At 39.1% G+C, this 24,532-nt stretch overlaps 1 protein-coding gene across 7 annotated transcripts in view; it reads right to left on the bottom strand.

The window, feature by feature from the left end:
* The window catches only part of LOC130912906 (citron rho-interacting kinase), a 120,196-nt gene extending 108,567 nt beyond the window's left edge, over positions 1 to 11,629 (bottom strand). For 5 of the 7 annotated variants that reach the window (XM_057831040.1, XM_057831041.1, XM_057831039.1 and 2 more), the window contains exon 1: positions 11,387 to 11,628. The gene's annotated coding sequence lies outside the window, so the exon portion shown is untranslated. Of the gene's footprint in view, positions 1 to 11,386 lie in introns of all 7 variants that reach the window. The other 2 variants (XM_057831035.1, XM_057831034.1) reach the window with 1 other exon arrangement.
* Positions 11,630 to 24,532: the final 12,903 nt, after the last annotated feature.

Raw genomic sequence — 24,532 nt, forward strand, 5'->3', positions numbered from 1 at the left:
ATTTGAGAATTTTATCGCCATTTTAAGTTTTGTTATATTTGTATAAAAAAATAATTAATCGGGATTTTATTAGGGAGCGACTTTGAATTTTTTTTTTTTTATTGCCTCTGCTCATGGAGACTCATATGCCTAAAGGAGGTGCCTATTTTGGTTTTAGGTCGCTAACAGCTTTGGTTTGGAAAATATTTGAATTTTAAGTTTTTCAAAATAGGCCCCCAAAGGATCGGCCCCAACCCCCTTGTCCCGTCACCTGATAGTGAAGTTAATGCGTCATAGTTATGACATGACACTGTGATGGGCATTAATGAATGCTTATAACTAGGGTTGTTCCGATCATGTTTTTTTGCTCCCGATCCGATCCCGATCGTTTTAGTTTGAGTATCTGCCGATCCGATATTTCCCGATCGGATTGCTTTTTTTGGCTCCCGATTCAATTCCAATAATTCCCGATAATTTTCCCCGATCATATACATTTTGGCAATGCATTAAGAAAAAAATGAATAAAACTCGGACGAATATATACATTCAACATACAGTACATAAGTACTGTATTTGTTTATTATGACAATAAATCCTCAAGATGGCATTTACATTATTAACATTCTTTCTGTGAGAGGGATCCACGGATAGAAAGACTTGTAATTCTCAAAGGATAAATGTGACTTTGTATATTGTGACTAAATATTGCCATCTAGTGTATTTGTTCAGCTTTCAGTAAATGATACTGTAGCCATTTAACTGTTCTGCTCAAATGCATGATGGGAAGTGCAACCATGACTGTGCGTAGTGGCACCAATTGATATATCTTCTCTGCGTTGGGAACTGACATAGGGTGTTCAGAAAAAGATCAACTACTACCTTTCTTCCCCACATTGCTTCCCACGATATCTCTAATTGTTGAGAGAGGGATTGTAAGGCTTTAGCCAATTTAAAAAAAACTCCAAGGGCTGCCAAAATTCCCGTCTGCTCATTTTACGCCGCCTTTAAGCTCTATATATAGGTAAAATGGCACTATTATAGATTGAACGCGACGATGCGTGAGTGGGTCGTGCAGCGCATGCGTTAATTGCGTTAAATATTTTAACGTGATTAATTTAAAAAAAATTTAATTACCGCCGTTAACGCGATAAATTTGATAGCCCTACTTTAAGCCAAAACTAAAGACTCTGGATGAGTGCAAGACATTTTGTCTGTAACGTTAAATACAATTAGAAAACGATTTAATTAGAAAATATATATATGTAAAAAAAAAAGGCATGTCCGATATTTTTTTGCCGATTCCGATACTTTGAAAATGACGTGATCGGACCCGATCGATCGTCACATCTTTACAGTCACTAACTGTATTTTTGTCCAGCTCGGATATTTTACATCCATTCAAAAGTCAGATAATTGCCGGATGACACTAAATGACATCTGTCAAAAGCATTAATTAATGTACATGACATTGTCATGTAATAATTATGATCATCTTATGACAGTCTTAAGGCGTTGTCAAATAAAGTGTTACCAAAATACCATAACTAGCAATTAATGAAACAACTGGAACAGTAACTAAAGAAATAATTAGCACAGAACATAAATTTGGATTGTTATTTACATCTGTAGTGCTGCAATGCATGCTAGGAAGCATGTTGGACGACAACTATGGACAGCAGTTGGAAGCAGAGGTTGACTGTCTCCCCAAGGGAGCAGTGGTGGTCAAATGAAGCTTCTTGGAACAATGATGGTGGTTCATTTGGTCTTATGACAGTCTCTCCTCTACTCATGACAGTGTCATGTCATAATTATGACGGTCTTATGACACCACTGTCAAATAAAGTGTTACTGGTTAATATCTTTTGGTGTAAATAGCCCATAATACAGTGACGACAGCTGCAGCTTAGAGTTGGGTGCGGCTTATCTATGCCATTTTCGTTTCACATTTGGTGGGTGGCGGCATATAGCCAGGTGTGCCTTATAGTCCGAAAATTACGGTACATTCGTTTTGTTTTGTTTTTTTCATTTAGATAAAGGAAATTAAAAAAAAAAAAAAAAAAAAAAATTTAAAGAATAAAAATATTGTTTTTATCTTGAAATATAAACATTTTACCCAAAAAATAAAAAGTGAGTTACTGCTTGTTGTTGTTTATTGTTGAGATTTTTTTTTGTTTTTTAATAAATAATATACAATAATTAAGAAACAAACAAATCAAAAATACAAATAATATTTACTAGTCCATCCCCAAAAAAGAATTTTACATTATCACTAAATGTCATAGTCATCTACTAGTGTGCTGTGAGAGATTGTCAGGTGTGCCGCGAGAAATGATTCAATATCGCAATTTTTTATTAATTAATTTATTTATTTTATGTCATCGGGTGGAGTTGCAGTCGGAAGAAAGGAGAAGGTAGAAGGTTGCGGTCATGTGCAGATGAGCGAGGTATTGCTCGTGTCGCGTTCAAGAACTGCTTGGATTTGTAGCCATCAGCCACCTTAACCATATAGACCCTACACACGTGACGTCACAACTCCGCTCTCCTGAATGGTACCGCCCACTTGTCTGTCAAAACATAGTGTTAACCTGTTACGGCTACATACATTTCTCCTATTTACGGCGTGTTTTTCTGCTCCTTAACATTAATAATCAAAATGGTGAAGGCGTGTGTGGCTGTTGGTTGCCCTAACAGAGAAGATGGAAGGAGAGACTTGAAGTTTTACCGTATTCCGAGGGATCCAAAGAGAGCGAAATGGACGGCTGCAATTCGACGTGAAAACTGGGCACCAAAAAATCACCACAGACTATGTAGTAGTCATTTTATATCCGGTAAGATGCATTTAAGATATACTTAGAGGGTTTTGGGCTGACAAATAACCACAATTAAAATCATTGCGAGGCTAATCGCCGACAACATACGACGTAGTACGACACAGTTTCAAATTCAAGATGTTTGTGACTTCCGTTTCTTCCACCATCGTTATTTTTTGAATAATATTTAGCTGGTACCAAGTGAAAGAAACTGGCCTCGTCTACGGGGCTGACAAATAACCACAATTAACATCATTGCGAGGCTAATCGCCGACAACATACGACGTAGTACGACATAGTTTCAAATTCAAGATGTTTGTGACTTCCCTTTCTTCCACCATCGTTATTTTTTGAATAATATTTAGCTGGTACCAAGTGAAAGAAACTGGCCTCGTCTACGGGGCTGACAAATAACCACAATTAAGATCATTGCTAGGCTAATCGCCGACAACATACACGTATGTATGTAGTGAGAGCGCTATCGCTAAACCATATAAACATTAAAAGCCTTAACTCCATTGACAAACGACATGAAATACATTAGACTTGACAGTGGATGTTAGCAATAACAAAAGATTTTGAATTGAAAATTTCGTAACTCACCTTTCCAAGCACAAGATAGATTCCTGCCGAATTTTCGTGGACGAGGACCTGTTTCACCCAACCAGCAACGAAGTATTTATAAGCCTCCAAGCTCTTGAAGTTTTTCAAATTTTCGTGAGAATAGGCTGATTTTGTGTGGACAAGATAATTGTAAATATCAGCGTAGCAGATGTCAGGCAGACAGGGCGAAGACAGTGGGTCGAAAAACATCGATTTGGGCATCAAATATGGATCTGGCGACTGTATAGAACGAAGCTTTTCCACATAACGCCTTTTATGCAACACATCCAGTGAGTTTACGGCATCAGAAAGCACCGGGTCTTCCATGAAATGCATTTTAAATTCCTCGATCAATTGAAAACAATGCTAATACAGAGACAAAATGACGGACAAGTGGGCGGAACCACACAGCGAGCACGTGGTTTTGTGACGTCGGTGGGTAGGGTATATATGATGACCGTCAATCCTCCCCTTTGCGTTTTATACCAATGTATTTTATTCTCGAACACATTGTGAAGGACAGCAAGGTGGCTGATGGCTAGAAATCTGAGCAGTTCTTGAACGCGACAGGAACACCTATCCAACAGTGCCATGGGAACAAGCACGTTTAAACGTCATCTCCAAACGAAACACCCATCGCTTCAAAACAAGTTGATGGACTATTTTGTTCGCCTTCGTGAAAACACAGAGAAACAGGCAACTTTTTTGAGCAAAACTACAAAAGTAAATTACAAAGCCCTCAAAGCCAGTTACGTTGTTGCTGAACTTGTTGCTAAATGCACAAAGTCCCACACTGTGGCAGAGACATTAATAGTACCTGCCTGCAAAGCCATTGTTAGCTAGATGCTTGGCCCTGATGCGTTTAAAGTAGGGCTGTCAAACGATTAAAATTTTTAATCGAGTTAATTACAGCTTAAAAATTAATTAATCGTAATTAATCGCAATTCAAACCATCTATAAAATATGCCATATTTTTCTGTAAATTATGTATATATTCTGTAAAATAAATTGTTGGAATGGAAAGATAAGACACAAGATGGATATATACATTCAACATACGGTACATAAGGACTGTAGTGGGCATTTCACTCTGCTGTCATTTAAATCTGTCTATGCTGTCCTCACTCCGAAGCGTCTACTTTTTCCAAAGCTAGACAGCTAGTGAACGACGCCTTAATAATCAAACTTCTTCCTTTTTCATCTGATTTATTAATAAAATGGCCTCAAACCATTGTCCTCTTTAGACCGTCGTAAAACTACAAAAAAAAGTACACAAACATTGCATTAGCAACAACGTTAGCTTAGCACACTATACAAGTTCACTATACATAAACAAAAAGCGTCTCATACAAAAAATATAACATTTCGCTTACTAACATAATATGTACATTCTTTACAACAATCATACTTACGGACAAATCTTGTCCAAGGATCATATAAGCACAACATTACAACGTAGGCGTCAGCCCGAGACGTCGTGCAGCCATATTGAACTGGCAAGAAAACAATAAACCATGTCGCAAAGCGACCACAAGAGTTCGCTGTTAGACAGCACAAAAAGCCTTGCTGTTAAACTTACCAAAAGGCAGAATACTGTCTGAGCGGGACATGTGCGTTAATTGCGTCAAATATTTTAACGTGATTAATTAAAAAAATTAATTACCGCCCGTTAACGCGATAATTTTGACAGCTCTAGTTTAAAGACATTGCTAAAGTCTCCTTGTCTGATAATTCTGAGCTTTTCAAGCCTAACTGCTATTAAAGAATAAAAACAGAGAGAGACTGAGAGCTGTTGAAGAAGATTCCTGCCAGGATATCGGCTTTGTGTTCATCTAAACAGGCTCAAGTTTCACACTGAGTAAGTATAAATATTGAGAAATTATTTTATAATTACAAATATTGTACAGAAAGTAATTTTGAAACATTTTTGGTTTGTGGTGTGCCGCGAGATTTTTTCCAAAGTAAAAACGTGCCGTGACTCAGAAAAGATTGAAAAACACTGATCTACTCAATGATAAATCGACGATCAAAACTTTGTTTTGGATTAGCTGATTGTGACAGCACTGCCCAAAAATTGTGGATAGGGCTCCCAAATGTTGTGTACGCACTCAAATATATTAACCTACCCTTGTCGTGGTAAAATGGTTAATGACAACCCATACCCCTCTTTGCCAGAAAACAGTTAACATTTTGCCTGGTGACTGCTTCCAATTGATTCTTTTAGTTTTACTTGCTTTTATGTAATACAGTACATGCAAGTGATGTAACTGCAGCTCCGCAAATATCCTTTATTTATGAGATCTCATCAACAACAGAACAAAAACATTCAACATAACCACCGTTGAGGAGGTCTTTTCGATGGGTTTAATAACGTGTTGGCGTGTGAGTCAGAGATGGAGAGGAGGCGGAAAGTGGAGAAAAAAAAGGGTTGCATCCCAGTCTGCTGTGTGGCCCAAGTCCTGTATTGCTGGATAGACTGAAACAAATAACCAGAGGTGGGTAGTAACGCATTACATTTACTCCATTACATTTATTTGAGTAATTTTTGAGAAAAAATGTACTTCTAAGAGAAGTTTTACTAAGCCATACTTTTTACTTTTACTTGAGTAGCTTTCTGAAGAAGAACTGGAACTCTTACTCCCCTACTTTAGCCTACACTAGTTGTTACATTTTCCCATTCATTTGACATATTACATTTTTGCCAGAGATGCCAATAGTGGCTCAACCAGTTTCAGCAATGAGACTTCGCAATAATAATCACATGACTCCATTATACCAATCAAGACTCAAGCTTGCCGTTCTATGATCACGCCGGCCTGTTACATTACGTGGTGTCTTTAAAGCACAGTAAAAAATTAAGTACTTGACATCAACATGACTCAGAAGCACGGATTTTAATCTCCCAGTTTTTATTTGGCACCGATTGACCACGGAAAACAGAAGATATAATACTTTTAGTTTCACAATTGAAAATATTTGCTCCACTAGAGGGCACTCATGCTCTTTGGACGAATAATGTTTAATTTCTTTAAATTAAAAAAAAAAAAAAAATTATCTCGCCATATTTCAATGTTTTTTTGTTGTTGTATTTCTTTGACTTAATGTGGTTATGTAATGTGTTATAATACAGTATAATAATAACAGCTCATATAGATAACTTTGTGCTTGCTGAGAAAAAAATACCATTGTCTTAAAAATCAAAAATCCCAAGTAATTACTCACAATGTTACTCATTACTTAAGTACTGTAATTTTCGGACTATAAGCTGCTACTTTTTTCCCATATTTTAAATCCTGAGGCTTATAGTCCAGTGCAGCTTATTTGTTGATTTATTTGGGTTAATAGGTAAGAATTTATCTGACATCAGCGTCATAACACTGTCATAAGACAGTCATAACAATGACATGACACAATCATGGGCATTACTGAATGCTTCTGACAGATGTCATTAATTGTCATCTGGCAAATTATGTCACTAACTCTATTTATGTCTAGTTTGGATCTTTTACATCCATTCAAAAGTGAGATCATTACCAGGATGACACTAAATGACATATGTTATAAGCATTCATTAATTCACATGACTGGGTCATGTCATAATTATGATTGTCTTATGACAGTCTTATGGCGCCACTGTCAAGTAAAGTGTTACCAAAAAACATAAAGAGCAATTAATGAAACAACTGGAAGGGTAACTGAAGAAATAATTAGCACTGAACATGAATTTTGTCTGTAGTGCCACAATGCATGCTAGAGGCATGTTGGACCACAATAGTGTTGACATCGATTGGCGCAGGGGTTGACTGTCTCCCCTCAAGGGAGCGGTGATGGCCAAATGAAGCTTGTTGAAGCAATGAAGCTTTGCAGCCAATTGGTTCAGCGCTTCATGGTGTTTCATTTGGTCTTATGATAGTCTTATGATATCGCTGTCAAATAAAGTGTTACCGGTTAATATGTTTTGGTGTAAATATCCCATAATACAGTGAGAACATCTGCATCCTATAGTCCAGTGCGGCTTATCTATGAACAAAAGCTGTTTTCTTATTTGGTGGGTGGCGGCTTATAGTGAGGTGCGCATAGTCCGAAAATTACGGTATTTTTTTCACAAAATACTTTTTACTCGTACTTGATAACGTGATAACACTTGACGACTAGTTTTACTTTTAATTGACTATTATTATTATTTTGAAGTACTCTTATAGAAGTAAAATATTTGGCTACTCTACCCACCTCTGCAAATAACAATACTCAAACTAACAAACACCCATACCCTCATTATGCCCGCAGGCAGATGGTGGGAACATAAAATGGACAGAATTTAGGTATTAAAAAACAATGATGAAGCTAAATCATTTCAAAACTTTCCCCAGTAACACGACACATAACTTGGCGAATACAATTGTTAGAACTAGGGCTGTCAAACGAAAAAAAAATGTAATCAAAATATTGCCATCTAGTGTATTTGTCGAGCTAAACGACAGCTAAACGAAATGTTTGAATAGTTTGTCCAAAGTCTGAGCCTCATTTGCTCATTGCTCATTGCAAAAATGTATAAATACGTTCTATTTTTAATTGTTTCAGTGTCCCAAAGACGTATTCATACGTCTTTGATGTTTTTTCGTTTTTTTTTTTTTCAAAAGAGACATCTCTGAGTCGTGATTCAATTTAGCTCCAAAGCACAAAGCTGAAAATCCATTTTAAAGCAACTGGAGGGCAGTAGCGCATTTGGTAAGACCCGCAACCCGATTCAACGGCAACGAACTGCAAAGCCGCACTGCCGGGCGCCGGCAGAAGACGACCGAATCGATGCCAGGCGCTGGACGACCGAGCAGAACGACCGGGACCACTAGGGCAGCGGACGATGTCTGAGTCCGTGCTGCTCGCAAGCAGAGCCCGCACAGGCTCAAAAAAATTCATCTCATGAGACCGACGGCGATGAGGGAAAAGTTTAACCGGCTGTCGCGGCCAGAAAAGCGTCATCTTTCAGTTAGTTGTGTGTAAATACATTTTTACTTTGCGATCAAAAGCTCTATTTGTCATGTTGTTTATCCTATTTTGTAAAAGGAAAACATTATTCAGATGTTTGGGATGTAACTAAAGCAAAAAATAGCTGTGTATAAGTCAAAGTTATGTTTGAAATGTATGCTTTCACAAAAAGCTCAGTTTCTCCGTTTTTTCATCAGAAATTGGAAAATTGCTCAAACTAAGCTATTTTCTAATGCTGATTTCTAAAGAATGGAAGAAGATATGAACTAACTTTTTCTGCTGAAAGAAGAGAGTCTAATCTTTCTTTTGGTGGGTTCCATGTTTATATAGCAGTCGAACAGAATTTTCTGTGGCCCTTGCAAAATCAGTCAAAATCCAGTATACGCTCCGGGAGTGAAGGGCCTTGCTCCGGTGAAAATGGCTGGGAGTGAGTTAAAACAGATTGAAGTGCTTTACCTTTTGTGAACATTATTTTTTTGAGAGATAGGAATATTATTTTTGCTGTGCTTTCACTAAATGATACTTATATTTGTTGTGAAGGAGATGCCGACGCTTATGCCAATAAACGGCACGGTCCAATGAACGCCTGTGTCCACTCGCCTTTCTCTGCCTCTTCGCTCTCAATGTGCAAAAAACTGCGTTATTGTAATCTATTTGAGGCGATGCATGAGCGGGTCATTCCGCGGATGCGTTAAATGCGTCAAATATTTTAACGTGATTAATTTTTAAAAATTATTTGCCGCCCGTTAACGCGATAAATTTGACAGCACTAGTTAGAACTGTTCATAATTCCCATAAACAGCCCTGAAGTATGATGCAGCCACTACCTTGCGTAACTGATAGTGTACTGTTCTTTTGGTAAGGAGCAGTGCTGTGTTTACATAGGTGGAGTTTGAGTTTTGGGGCAGTGGGGGCACAACATGTTGATGACCCCGAAACGCAGTGCCAGCAATAAAATTAAAACTTACAAGAATATTTACAATAATAAGTTGAAAATGAGCAATTTTTTTGTTTCCCATCATTCTTGAAGGAAATTCTAAATCAGGCTGCTGACAGGACAGCTATACTTTTCACCATCCATTGAATATGGTACGCCCGCCGGTGTCGTGCCGATGTAGTTACCTCAGTCAAAAATTGGATCCCCTGGGCAAAGTCATATGGAAGTAGATTTTTGTCTTTATGATTCGATCAAAAAAAAAAAAAAAAAAAGTGGCTTCAATTTAAAAAAAAAAAATGCCTCAATCAAAGTACATATTTTAAATAGATCCAAAAAAAAAGTTGCTTCAATGAAAAAAGAAAATGTTGCTTCAATCGCTTCATTCAAAATATATATTTTCAATTTAAAAAAGTCACTTCAATCAAAAAAATGCATTTGAAAGCTATTTTTATTTGATTTTTGCAACTTTTTTGATTGAAGTAATGTTGTTTTGCGTTTGGGCCACATTTTGGCTAGGACATTTGTGCCATTATTAATCAATCAAAAAATAAGTTGTTTCATACAAAAAAAAATTCATAAGAAAAATCACTTCTATCAAAAAAAAAGAAAAAAATTTATCATAGAAAAAAAGTTTTTGAATGCGAAAAAATATCTGAGACTAAAAAATTTGCATTTGAACACTTAATTTTTCATTTTAAAAAGTTTTCTTTGATTTTAGCAATCCTTTTTGTGTTTGGACCATATTATGGGTAGAGCATTTTTGTCAAAATCATTCAATCCCCGAAAAAAAGTTGCTGCAATCATAAAAAAATATTTTCAATCAAAGAAAAAAAATCATTTATAAAAAATAAAATTGCCCTCCCCAATTTTTTTTTTTTTTTTTTTAAATGATATGCAAAGCAAATGAACGTCTAAGGTGCTAGTAACATGATCTGTTCGAAATATAATTTAAACCCATTATAAAAAAATATATATAATATTTTTTGTTCATTTTAGTTGTTTTCTTGCTTTGTGCAATGACACTTTTCAACCACCAGGGAGGGCCTGGCCCCCCTTGCCCCCCCCTTAAACTCCGCTTATGTGTGTTTGCAAGTAAACATTCACCTTCGGTTTCAATGAACCATAACGCCAATTAAAACACGAACGTTACCAATAAACCCTTGTATTGACTCATAATTATACTTTTACAATGATCATTCATTCCAGTGAACAACAGAACAGATGTTGGTTTATAAAAGAGGCTCTTGGGAAAATAACCCATAAGAACATAGAATTATACCTTCCCTCTCGTCACCCACTCAGCACATAATTCTACATTACAGTCTCTACATTACAATTATGTGTGTGCGGTAGCAAATTTCTCACACCGCAAATATGGAATGAAACAACCAAAACAATACACAATCAATGTGTGAATGTATCATCCCATTATCATTCCAATGAATCTCTGATTCCCCCTTTCCCCCCCAAAATTGTTTTGATTAAAAAGGCTAATTGGTACAGTAATTTTGCAATCAAGCTGAATAAGCACGATTGAGGCAGCAAGCTACTTCTCTACTATCCTTTACCGTCCCGCTGTTACCATAGAGATACTTTCCTCCAACCAGAGTCTTCAGCTTGTCACTTTTCCCTTCTGACTTTTCCAGCCTAACTGTACATAAAGACTTATTTGGAATCCTCCTGTGTGATAGGCAGAGAGACCACATTCACCCCCTATCAAAACTTTTACCATCTTGACATTGATGGGTGTCATTTCAGATTAAACTGACAGAGTGGAGGCAGTCTAAATGCTACCTCGGGGAGTGATGGCAATCTGTAGAAGGGTACGCAACAGTAAGCTGAGCTACGAAGCAACGCAAGACAAAGCGTCTCTGTCGTGACCAAAAAGACTGCTCACTCTTCAAACAGCAGCACAGCTGCAGAAGATTACTGCAACAACATTATGCCATCATCAAACTGTGCTTGTCAGTAAATCATAAATGCCGGGATGGTAAACGATGCTCTGCAGCTATAATCAATGAGCATATTCTCCTTTTGCAGTTCATTTGATGTAAAACCACAGTGCACTTACTTAGACTGCTGCAGCTGAAACCCAAGAAATCCCCAAAGCTCCTTAAACACGGCACCTCCTTGTCCGGTACGCATGTGGGGTCGCTGTCAGTGGCTGCCAGCTAGACTGAGAGCTTCGCTGGTTCATCAGATTTGTGGATGACATCCTGGCTGAGGAGAGAGAAGAGAGAGGAGAGGGGGATGGCATTGTGGAGAAATGCAGCAGATCACACAGAGGTGTCTCTTTCTCTCTCTCTCCAGTCACTAGCTCACTCTTTACCACCTCCCACTTCCTCGTCAAACTATTTGCTTGCTCCCCATGCAGCAGCAGCAGCAGCTGTCAATAATCACATTCATGTATGCAGCTTGAAACTCTTGACTGAGCAGTAAGCTAAAAGTTGCCTACTGCTGCTGCTCATTACTGACTTCAACATACCAGTGCCTTTTCTTTGACAACCATTACCTGCTGGAACAAAAATTTTGATTTCTTTCGAGCAGTAATAACAAAACAGCAATAGTAGGGAAAACATAACAATAATACCAGTAGTGTTGTTTATAACAAAAATTAATAAATACATACATACAGTGGGGCAAATAAGTATTTAGTCAACCACTAATTGTGCAAGTTCTCCTACTTGAAAATATTAGAGAGGCCTGTAATTGTCAACATGGGTAAACCTCAACCATGAGAGACAGAATGAGGGAAAAAAACAGAAAATCACATTGTTTGATTTTTAAAGAATTTATTTGCAAATCATGGTGGAAAATAAGTATTTGGTCAATACCAAAAGTTCATCTCAATACTTTGTTATGTACCCTTTGTTGGTAATAACAGAGGCCAAATGTTTTCTGTAACTCTTCACAAGCTTTTCACACACTGTTGCTGGTATTTTGACCCATTCCTCCATGCAGATCTCCTCTAGAGCAGTGATGTTTTGGGGCTGTCGTTGGGCAACATGGACTTTCAACTCCCTCCACAGATTTTTTTTATGGGGTTGAGATCTGGAGAGTGGCTAGGCCACTCCAGGACCTTAAAATGCTTCTTATGAAGCCACTCCTTTGTTGCCCTGGCTGTGTGTTTGGGATCACTGTTATGCTGAAAGACCCAGCCACGTCTCATCTTCAATGCCCTTCCTGATGGAAGGAGATTTTCACTCAAAATCTTTCGATACATGGCCCCATTCATTCTTTCCTTTGCACAGATCAGTCGTCCTGGTCCCTTTGCCGAAAAAAAGCTCCAAAGCATGATGTTTCTACCCCCATGCTTCACAGTGAGTATGGCGCAATTCAGTATTCTTTTTCCTCCAAACACGAGAACCTGTGTTTCTACCAAAAAGTTCTATTTTGGTTTCATCTGACCATAACACATTCTCCCAGTCCTCTTCTGGATCATCCAAATGCTCTCTAGCGAACCGCAGACGGGCCTGGACGTGTACTTTCTTTAGCAGAGGGACACGTCTGGCAGTGCAGGATTTGAGTCCCTGGCGGCGCATCGTGTTACTGATAGTAGCCTTTGTTACTGTGGTCTCAGCTCTCTGTAGGTCGTTGACTAGCCCCCCCCCGTGTGGTTCTGGGAGTTTTGCTCACCGTTCTTGTTATCATTTTGATGCCACGGGGTGAGGAGGGAGTTGTTGCCCAACGACAGCCCCAAAACATCACTGCTCTAGAGGAGATCTGCATGGAGGAATGGGCCAAAATACAAGCAACAGTGTGTGAAAAGCTTGTGAAGAGTTACAGAAAAAGTTTGGCCTCCGTTATTACTAACAAAGGGTACATAACAAAGTATTGAGATGAACTTTTGGTATTGACCAAATACTTATTTTCCACCATGATTTGCAAATAAATCCTTTAAAAATCAAACAATGTGATTTTCTGGGGGGGTTTTCCACATTCTGTCTCTCATGGTTGAGGTTTACCCATGTTGACAATTACAGGCCTCTCTAGTATTTTCAAGTGGGAAAACTTGCACAATTAGTGGTTGACTAAATACTTATTTGCCCCACTGTACGTAGCTTGAAAAGGAGTGGAAAGAAGCCATAAACACCAGAATATCCAACAAAATCACAAGAAGCAAAGTAAGCAGTGTTATTTCTGTAGTACAGTGCCGTGAGAAGTGCAATTACCTCTATACTGGAGAGGCAGCAGCTGCAGCACAGAAACGTCAGATGTACAGCGCTACAGCAGTGGGACCAAACTGTTTTACAGAAAAGCTTGGGTACCTCTACAATCAAAGGCACAAATGTGTTAATCATCGTTAAACTTGCTGCCCAGTCTGAAGTGTGCTGTGCCAACTCATTCAATGTGGAAGTAAGAGGCTGTTCTTGGCAGCCTGAGCGTGAAAGCGTGAGTGAATTTGAGTGGACTCACTCATATGAATTATATGAATGCTATAAAGAGTGGTTAAAAGTATGATGTTAAAAGTGATGCAATGAAAAATGTGGGTGCGCTTACATTTTGTTCTGCAGCCAATGCAAAAAGTAAATGTGGAGCCTTGCCAATACAGTTGTATGAAAAAGTATCTGAACCTTTTGGAATTTCTCACATTTCTGCATATGATCTGATCTTTGTCAAAACCACACAGATGAAAAAACAGTGTCTGCTTTAACTAAAACCACCCAAACATTTATAGGCTTTCATATTTTAATGAGGATTGAATGCAAACAACGACAGAAGGGGGAAAATAAGTAAGTGAACCATAACATTTAGTATTTTGTGCCCCCCACTTTGATGACAATTACTTCAATAACAATCAGACGCTTCCTGAAGCTGCAGATCAGTCTGGCACATCGATCAGGACTAATCTTGGCCCATTTTTCTCTACAAAACTGCTGTAGTTCAGTCAGATTCCTGGGATGTCTGGCATGAATCGTTGCCTTTAGGACATGCCACTGCATCTCAATGGGGTTCAAGTCTGGACTTGGCCAGTCCGTATTTTGTTCTTCTGAAACCATTCTGAAGTTGATTTACTTCTGAGTTTTGGATCATTGTCTTGTTGCCGCATCTATCCTCTTTTTAGCTTCAACTGCCTGACAGACGGCTTCAGGTTTCCTGCAAAATGACTTGATAAACTTTTGAATTAATTCTTCCAATATTGATGGCAAGTTGTCCAGACCCTGAGGAAGCAAAACAGACCCAAATCATGATGCTCCCTACACCATGCTTCACGGTGGGGATGAGGTGTTGATGTTGGTGAGCTGGTCCATTTTTCCTCCACACATGATGTTGTGTGTTACACCCAAACAATTTAACTTTGGGTACATCAGTCCACAAAATATTTTGCCAAAACATCTGTGAAGTGTCCAAGTGCCGTTTTGCGAACATTAAACGAGCAACAATGTTTTTTTTAGACAGCAGTGGCTTCCTCCACTGAGTCCTCCCATGAACACCATTCTTGGCCATAGTTTTACATATAGTTGATGTATGCACAGAGATATGGGAATGTACCAGTGATTACTGTAGGTCTTTATCAGACACTCTGGGGTTCTTTTTTACCTCTCTGAGTATTCTGCGCTGAACTCTTGGCGTCATCTTTGGTGGACGGCCACTCCTGGTTAGAGAAGCAACTGTGCCAAACTCTCTCCATTTGTAGACAAGTTCTCTGACTGTCGATTGATGAACATCCAGACTTTTAGAGATGGTTTTGTATTCTTTCCCAGCTATATACAAATCAACAATCCTTGATCGCAGGTCTTCAGACAGCTCTTTTGACCGAGCCATGATGCACTATGTTTCTCATCAAGATAATTCTTACCAGGTGTTTGTTTTATAGTGGGCAGGGCAGCTTTAAACCACTCCCCAGTTATTGGGTACACACCTGACTTAAATTGTTTGGTAAAAATTGGTTTCAGTTGCTCTTTAAGTCTCCTTAGGCTGATGGTTCACTACTTATTTTTCCCCCTGCTGTCATTGTTTGTGTGCTATCCTCATTAAAATATGAAAACCTATAAATGTTTTGGTGGTTTTAGTTAAAGCAGACACTGTTTTTACATCTGTGTGGTTTTGGCAAAGACCAGATCACATTAGATGGTGATTTTGTGCAGAAATGTGAGAAATTTCAAAAGGTTCAGATACTTTTCATACCACCGTACGTACAGTATATTGCAATGTAAATTTTTTCCAATATCGTTCAGGCCTATGCCAAATAGAGCTTTTGATGTTATCTGGTGAAAATTCTTCTAGTTTTGATATCACAATATATCATAAACTCCCCAAAAAATCGCCATATTTTTTTCCAATAATTTTGAGGGCTAATTTATATACAGTGGGGCAAATAAGTATTTAGTCAACCACTAATTGTGCAAGTTCTCCCACATGAAAATATTAGAGAGGCCTGTAATTGTCAACATGGGTAAACCTCAATCATGAGAGACAGAATGTGGAAAAAAAAAACAAAATCAGAAAATCACATTGTTTGATTTTTTTTTTTTTTTTTTTGAAAATTGATTTGCAAATCATAGTGGAAAATAAGTATTTGGTCAATACCAAAAGTTCATCTCAATACTTTGTTATGTACCCTTTGTTGGCAATAATGGAGGCCAAACCTTTTCTGTAACTCTTCACAAGCTTTTCACACACTGTTGCTGGTATTTTGGCCCATTCCTGCATGCAGATCTCCTCTAGAGCAGTGATGTTTTGGGGATGTCGTTGGGCAACACGGACTTTCAACTCCCTCCACAGATTTTCTATGTGGTTGAGATCTGGAGACTGGCTAGGCCACTCCAGGACCTTGAAATGCTTCTTACGAAGCCACTCCTTTGTTGCCCTGGCTGTGTGTTTGGGATCATTGTCATGCTGAAAGACCGAGCCACGTCTCATCTTCAATGCCCTTGCTGATGGAAGGAGATTTTCACTCAAAATCTCTCGATACATGGCCCCATCCATTCTTTCCTTTACACAGATCAGTCATCCTGGTACCTTTGCAGAAAAACAGCCCCAAAGCATGATGTTTCCACAGTGGGTATGGTGTTCTTCGGATGCAATTCAGTATTCTTTCTCCTCCAAACACGAGAAACTGTGTTTCTACCAAAAAGTTCTATTTTGGTTTCATCTGACAATAACACATTCTCCAAGTCCTCTTCTGGATCATCCAAATGCTCTATAGCGAACCGCAGATGGGCCTGGACGTGTACTTTCTTCAGCAGGGGGACACGTGTGGCAGTGCAGGATTTGAGTCCCTGGCGGCGCATTGTGTTACTGATAGTAGCCTTTGTTATTGTGGTCCCAGCTCTCTGTAGGTCATTCACTAGGTCCCCCCATGTGGTTCTGGGATTTTTGCTCACCGTTCTTGTTATCATTTTGACGCCACGGGGTGAGATTTTGCATGGAGCCCCAGATCGAGGGAGATTATCAGTGGTCTCGTATGTCTTCCATTTTCTAATAACTGCTCCCACAGTTGATTTCTTTACACCAAGCGTTTTACCCATTGCAGATTCAGTCTTCCCAGCCTGGTGCAGGTCTACAATTTTGTCTATGGTGTCCTTCGACAGCTCTTTGGTCTTGGCCATAGTGGAGTTTGGAGTGTGACTGACTGAGTTTGTGGACAGGTGTCTTTTATACCGATGAGTTAAAACAGGTGCCATTAATACAGGTAACGAGTGGAGCCTCGTTAGACCTCGTTAGAAAAAGTTAGACCTCTTTGACAGCCAGAAATCTGTTTGTTGGTGACCAAATACTTATTTTCCATTCTAATTTGGAAATGAATTCTTTAAAAATCAAATGTGATTTTCTGGGGGTTTTTTCCACATTCTGTCCCACATGGTTGAGGTTTACCCATGTTGACAATTAAAGGCCTCTCTAATCTTTTCAAGTAGGAGAAATTGCACAATTGGTGGTTGACTAAATAATTATTTGCCCCACTGTATTTGGACTAAACACACCAAAATGGTTACAAAAAAAAAAAACTGTTAAACAAAAAAAAAATCCAGGCAATGAAATTGTTGTTTACCAGTAAGTAAGACAGGGGAATACAAAAATCCACCATTTAATTCTGAAATATTAGGTTTGGAATAAAAGTGATTTAATAAAAAGTATGTAGGCTACAAACCTCTCATCACTTGACTGACTCCAACAATGTGATTGGTTGTGATTTATTTTACAGGGCAATATCATCTTGCCAATAATTGTAAAAGCCTCTCTGATCCTGTGGATCCCTGGAATCTTCCACCCTATTTTCTAATTTTCAGCACCTTTGGGTGGTGGAGAATGAACTAATATGTTTGGTTCTTGTTAAACAAGTATGTAAACAGCATAAAATTGATAGAGAAATTGACGAGGAGTCGACAATGATGCAGTCCCTGCACTGTACGGTGAACCAAGAGGCAACTTGGTTGGCTTGGCTATTGATTAAATCCTCAATCTATATTTGCACTCCCACATACTGTATATCACAAACTTAGAGTCGTGAACAGAGATTGGTAGAAAATTTTTAAACTGTAACTTATGGAATTTATCTTTGTAACGTAACATAATAAGGCAAATTTAGCCACAAGAAAGGGTATGATGTACTAGTTATGATTATTATTATTTTTAATTTCATTTGTAAAAGAGGTCAGGATTGAGGTGGGACAGGAAATGGACAGAGGGATATTAACATACAAAATTGTCCTGGATGCACCCATCATTTGGAATCAAACAAAGACCGATTATATGATAAAATTGTCATGGTCATAGTCATTGTTGACTCACACACACTGCCGCCCACTGCAACAGTTGAACGCGTGTTCAGCTCAGCTGTCATTTACCGATCTATGTAGATATTTAGTCAAGACATGATGGGCTCTTACCTCTAAAGAGGTTCTAATTTATTTAACTAATTGATTTAACAAAAAATAAAAGTATATGTTAAAGATATCCTGATGATGAATCTTGTCGATGGTTTCCCTTTTTGGAGGGACTTGGGCACCTGATGCCAGATTGCATATGGGCATGTACCTGTAATTGAGGATTAATGTATTACTTAGCAAGAGGTTAAACTGGTCAGCCTTAACATTATATAATTTTTTTTTTTATGTCAAAAATGTTGGCATACTGAATGTTTTACAGTCATTAGGTCAATCCGATATTAACAAAAAAAAAACGTAAATTGTGTCTAATTAGTGTATGTATTCAGTGGAAACCTAATTTCTACTGCTTTATCTGATTAAAAGTTCTGCTTTTGGGAAAATATGGTGCTGTGGTCTCAACGCTTGCTGTAATCTACCAAAAGAACCAATATGGAAACACTGCCACCCAGTGTTAAATAACTGACATACATGTACATTTACGTAGATATTATGGATATTGTGATTTTGATCTATTCCGTAGGTGTTTTAGGGGATGACAATTTAATAAACAAGATGAAAAATGAATCTAAAACTTGCAAAAACACTTATTTACTGGGGCGTTGAATAATCTTGAACACAACTGTATAAAGGTGTGCCATAAAAATTTGAATATCGATGAGAGGTCCATTTATTTTAATACTTTGTTTACAAAAGTGAAACTTGCATGTTATAGTACTTCAAAACACACAAAGTCAAAATAGGATCGTGCATTGTGATGAGTTCAAGTTTTATTGTAGAACAAGTTGCTTTGATATTGGCTTTCAGATCGTCAGCATTTCATAGTTTCTGTTCACTCATCATTCTCTTGTTAATACCTCATAAATTTTCCTTGAGGTTCAAGTCACGTTAGTTTGCTTGCCAACCAGACACTGTTATTCCATGACAAATAAGCCAATTATTGGTAGTTTTTGCTTGGTGGACAGGTGCCAAAACACTCAAAAAAATGGGGTGTTGAACTGACATTAAAAAATTATGGAAAGAATTTGCACCTGATAATATTGCTTTCCTTCAGCATTTAGTAATTGTGTCCTTTTAACATAAAGCACACGTGTCTAGCCAACATTAGGCACTCAAGTTGCGCGAACATAACGCACTCTTGTTGAGCCAACATAAGGCACTCATGTTCACCCCAAAATACAAGTTGAACCGACATTAAAGAAATACATAATTTGCACCTGATTAAATTGCTTTCCTTCAGTATTTAGCAATTGTGTTCTTTTAACATAAGGCACAACTAGGGATGTCAAATTTATCACATTAACGGGCGGTAATTAATTTTTTAAATTAATCACGTTAAAATATTTAACGGATGCACGGAACGACCCACTCACGCATTGCCGCAAACAGACTACAATGGCAACGTTCTACGTATATGCAGAGCTAAGAGGCAGTGACAGATGAGTGGAGTGGATACAGGCATTAACTTGAACCGTGCTTTTAATTGCGTAAAGCTTTGACATCTCTACCACAGCAATTGTAACTATTGAGGCGAGCAATGTGGGGAAGAATGACCGGAGTTGATCTTTTTCTTAACACCCTGCATTGTACACAACACAGAGAAGATATATTATTTGCAGCCGCCACACACAGTCATGGTTACCCACTTCCCATCATGCATTTGGGCAGAACAGTTTTGTCACTACATTATCATTTACTGAAAGCTCAACACATACACTAGATGGCAATATTTAGTCACAATATGAAAACTCACATTTATCCTTTAAGAATCTATCCGTGGATCCCTTTCACAGAAAGAATGTTAATAATGTTAATGCAATCTTGTGGATTTATTGTTATAATAAACAAATACAGTACCTATGTACAGTATGTTGAATGTTTATATCCGTCTTATCTTTCCATTCCAACAATAATTTACAGAAAAATATGGCATATTTTAGAGATGGTTTGAATTGCGATTAATTTCGATAATTAATTTCTAAACTGTGATTACCTCAATTAAAAATTTTAATCGTTTGACAGCCCTAATTTTAACGTAAATGGCATCAATTTATATATGCCTCAATGGAATCCAGTACATTGGCATCAATAGTAGCGACATTCATGATAGTCAACGGCATGGACGTACATAGCTATCAGTGGTATTGACTTACTTAGGCGCCACTTCAATGTCAATGGGCTGTAATGGTAAGTGGTCAAAAATCACAACCACCTGTTTTCCTGTCATTGAAAATGAAGGGAAAATGTTTGCCATTAAAAAATAATGGAATTCCGGTCATTTTGATATTTAAACGGTGCCGGTCGGTCAAACGGTTTGGAGTCTCCACTGCGCCGAAAAAATGTGGATAATAAGATTATGAAAGAAAGAAATAAAAATAAAGTTGAGGAATTTTACTAGCTTGGTCTTTGCCTTTCAAAGTCCCATCTAATAAAAAATGTCTTTTCACATACAAAATAATAATTCAATGGTGACGGTACCAATGAGGTGTCCCTTACTTTTTCAGGGAGTTGGCAATCCTACTTTTAACTCTCGCGAGAAATCACGAGACTATTGCAATTAGTTGGAAAGACACATTAACATTATGTTGCATCAGCAATATCTAATCAAGCTCCTCATTCACTGTTCATGTTTATGTAGAGACTGCATGATTCAATCATGCTCACCTTGGAAACATGATGGTTTCTTGCTGAAAATGCACACTGTCTTTTAGTAAACTTTACAACCTGCCTGATTCATTTTTTTGAGTGTATAGTAGAGCAGGGCGGTAAACCGAAAATTTACCGTCACCGAAATTCTTCACGATGACGGACGTAATTTTGACCATGTCGGCAAATTCGGTAATTTAATAAAACAAGAAAATATAGTCTTTTCATCCCGCTTTGACTCTGTGTTGTTCGCTATGTTCATTCCCCTTTAAGAAAGCAGACAGTGTGCTTACGTATGGAGTCACGTGGTTTTCAGGAAGCCAAACAAACAGAAGCCCGGTAGGCTAACGCCAGCGGCTAACGCTACAAGTAAACGGGATGGAGTCGGGCTTAAGTTAGCTTCGCCAAACTGTCACCCGACATTAAGTAAACTCTTGGCGGGTTCCAGACGGGCTTTCACCCGCTGTCCTCCCTGGTTCTTACGATTTCAGGAGAGGATGCTTTCAGTGCTTTCTTCTGGTAGCCAAGCCACAGGCTAACGCCAGCGGCTAACAGCGGCTACAAATGAACGTGAAAGAGTCGGATAGCGGCTCTAACCTTGTCGAAACAGCTGAAATTAATGAGTGGACTGGGCACGGACTTCATGTAGCAATCATTATGTGGCGTTATTTGGCATCTCTGTGTGATTTCTCTGAAAGCTTTCATGATGGTAAAGCACTCAGCCTAAAGTATAATCCAACAGTTAAGCCTATATATGACAGTTTATTGGCCACAGCTATTTTTCTGTATGTGTTTGCTTTATTCTTGCATCATAAAACCTTAAATATTTCATCGGCATCAGAGCAATACAGTTTTAATCTGGTTGTGTCTGTGTGGGGGGGTGCATGTATTGAAAAAATGTTTCGGGAAAAAAAAAACCTGAAACCTTGACGTAAACACTTGTGTTGAATAATTATGTCATAGCAGCCATTACCAATAAGTTGTCTGAAGTGTACTGTTAAAGCTGCAAGTCATTTGTGTTAGAATGACGTTTATACAGTCGTCGTATTGATTTTTATAATGTTGTACATTTTTCAAGTCATACAAGCGGTTATAAATGTTCACACTAGAATTCTTATTGTTTACAAGATTTTTTTTAATACTTAATGTTTAGACTGGATGTGCAATCGTTAAATTGAAAGCTGGTAAATAAATTTAACGAGAAATGGTTAATTTGTATTCAATGCATTGATTCATAACAGTCCGCTTGGGCGAATTTATCGTCATTTATCGTTATCGAGGTAAATCTGCTCAATTTATCGTGATACGTACTTAAGGCCATATCGCCCAGCCCTAGTGTATAGAAAATAAATATCCATCCATCCATTATCTTCCGCTTGTTCCGGGGTCGGGTCGCGGGGGAAGCAGCTTTAACAGGGAAGCCCAGACTTCCCTCTCCCCAGCCACTTCAACCAGCTCCTCCGGCGGGATCCCAAGGCGTTCCCAGGCCAGCCGAGAGACATAGTCTCTCCAGCGTGTCCTGGGTCGTCCCCGGGGCCTCCCGCCGGTGGGACATGCCCGGAACACCTCTCCAGGGAGGCGTCCGGGAGGCAACCGAACCAGATGCCCGAGCCACCTCAGCTGGCTCCTCTCTACGCGGAGGAGTAGCGGCTCGACGCCGAGTCCCTCCCGGATGACCGAGCTTCTCACCCTATCTCTAAGGGAGAACCCGGACACCCTGCGGAGGAAACTCATTTCGGCCGCTTGTATCCGGGATCTTGTTCTTTCGGTCACGACCCAAAGCTCGTGACCATAGGTGAGGGTAGGAACGTAGATCGACTGGTAAATCGAGAGCTTTGCCTTTCGGCTCAGCTCCCTCTTCACCACTACGGACCGGTGCAGAGTCCGCATTACTGCAGACGCCGCACCGGTTCGCCTGTCGATCTCCCGCTCCCTCCTACCGTCACTCGTGAACAATACCCCAAGATACTTGAACTCCTCCACTTGGGGCAGGATCTCATCCCCGACCCGGAGAGGGCACTCCACCCTTTTCCGACTGAGGACCATGGTCTCGGATTTGGAGGTGCTGATCTTCATCCCAACCGCTTCACACTCAGCTGCGAACCGCTCCAGTGAGAGTTGGAGGTCATGGCTTGATGAAGCCAACAGCACTAAATAATCTGCAAAAAGCAGAGATTTAATGCTGAGGTCACCAAACCGGACACCCTCAACGCTTCGGCTGCGCCTAGAAATTCTGTCCATAAAAATTATGAACAAAATCGGTGACAAAGGGCAGCCTTGGCGGAGTCCAACCCTCACTGGGAACGAATTCGACTTACTGCCGGCAATGCGGACCAAACTCTGACACCGGTCGTACAGGGACCGAACAGCCCTTACCAACGGGCTCGGTACCCCGTACTCCCGGAGCACACCCCACAGGACTCCCCGAGGCACATGGTCGAACGCCTTCTCCAGATCCACAAAACACATGTAGACTGATCGGGCGAACTCCCATGCACCCTCGAGGACCCTGCCGAGGGTGTAGAGCTGGTCCACTGTTCCACGGCCGGGACGAAAACCACACTGCTCCTCCTGAATCCGAGATTCGACTTCTCGGCGGACTCTCCTCTCCAGCACCCCTGAATAGACTTTACCAGGGAGGCTGAGGAGTGTGATCCCTCTATAATTGGAACACACCCTCCGGTCCCCCTTCTTAAAAACTACTACTTAAAAACTTATATAAATATAATTGTCAAATTTCCTATTAAACAGCTTTGTTTTGCTCCGGACCTTAATTTCCAAAACGGAATGCAAAATTTACTTGCCTCTGACTTGGGACAACTTTTATTTTATTTGTGCACATGTACAAAAGTTTAAATGAGTCAAAATATGTGATTCCTCCAAGTGGCATTTACAACCAGACACGTACTGTTTTCTTAAACAAAACCTCACAAACAATTTTCTGTTCCCATATTCTGCAGTGAACGGTAGGAAAAAAAATGTATGGCGCGCTGGTCATAATTATTGGTTGACCAACCTTTGGCAGAAATAACACCAAACACAACAGACCAACTAAAAGATTTTGGAGACATTTCTGACCATTTGTCGACAAAAGAGTTTTAGTGAAGCATAGCATATGAAATTTAGTTATCATAAGTGCATTGTAGACTTGTTTACAACGTCCTGTGTACAGATTTGAGATCAAATGTAATAACACTTTATGTTTATATTTCTCTCCTTTAATTTGATCTCAATAACACATACAGCATTAACTAATGAGGATAATGTGGGCTTCGGATGAGCTCAGAGGAAATCACCCATTATGTGTGCCCCCCCACAGGAGAGCAGCAGGCACTGACCCACTTCTTTTGTGCGATCTTCATCTGCTCAAGAGGCTTTGTTTGTAATCATTCATCAGTGCCCACCCTGCACATTCAGGCCTCATCCCTAACCCTTCATAATACAGTAAACACGTTGCTGTATGTGTTTTTTTTTTAAATCTCTAATTTGTCAAAGTATACAGAAACTTCCATGCAACATATAACTGATTTATAATTTACCTTTTTTATTGTATAATATTATCAAACCGTTATGTCACAACTTAGAATTGCTTACGTATGTATTGGAAGGATTAGCTATACTTACTGTTGAATTACAACAACATTGTTAATTCTTTGGACAATCGTACGATATTTGCCAGTACAGTTAGTCTGGCATGAGTGAAATACAGTGAAAGGCATTCAGTTGATTTAATTCAATATTAC

Source organism: Corythoichthys intestinalis, chromosome 3 (genome assembly GCF_030265065.1).
Source record: "Corythoichthys intestinalis isolate RoL2023-P3 chromosome 3, ASM3026506v1, whole genome shotgun sequence".
Taxonomy (NCBI): Eukaryota; Metazoa; Chordata; class Actinopteri; order Syngnathiformes; family Syngnathidae; genus Corythoichthys; species Corythoichthys intestinalis.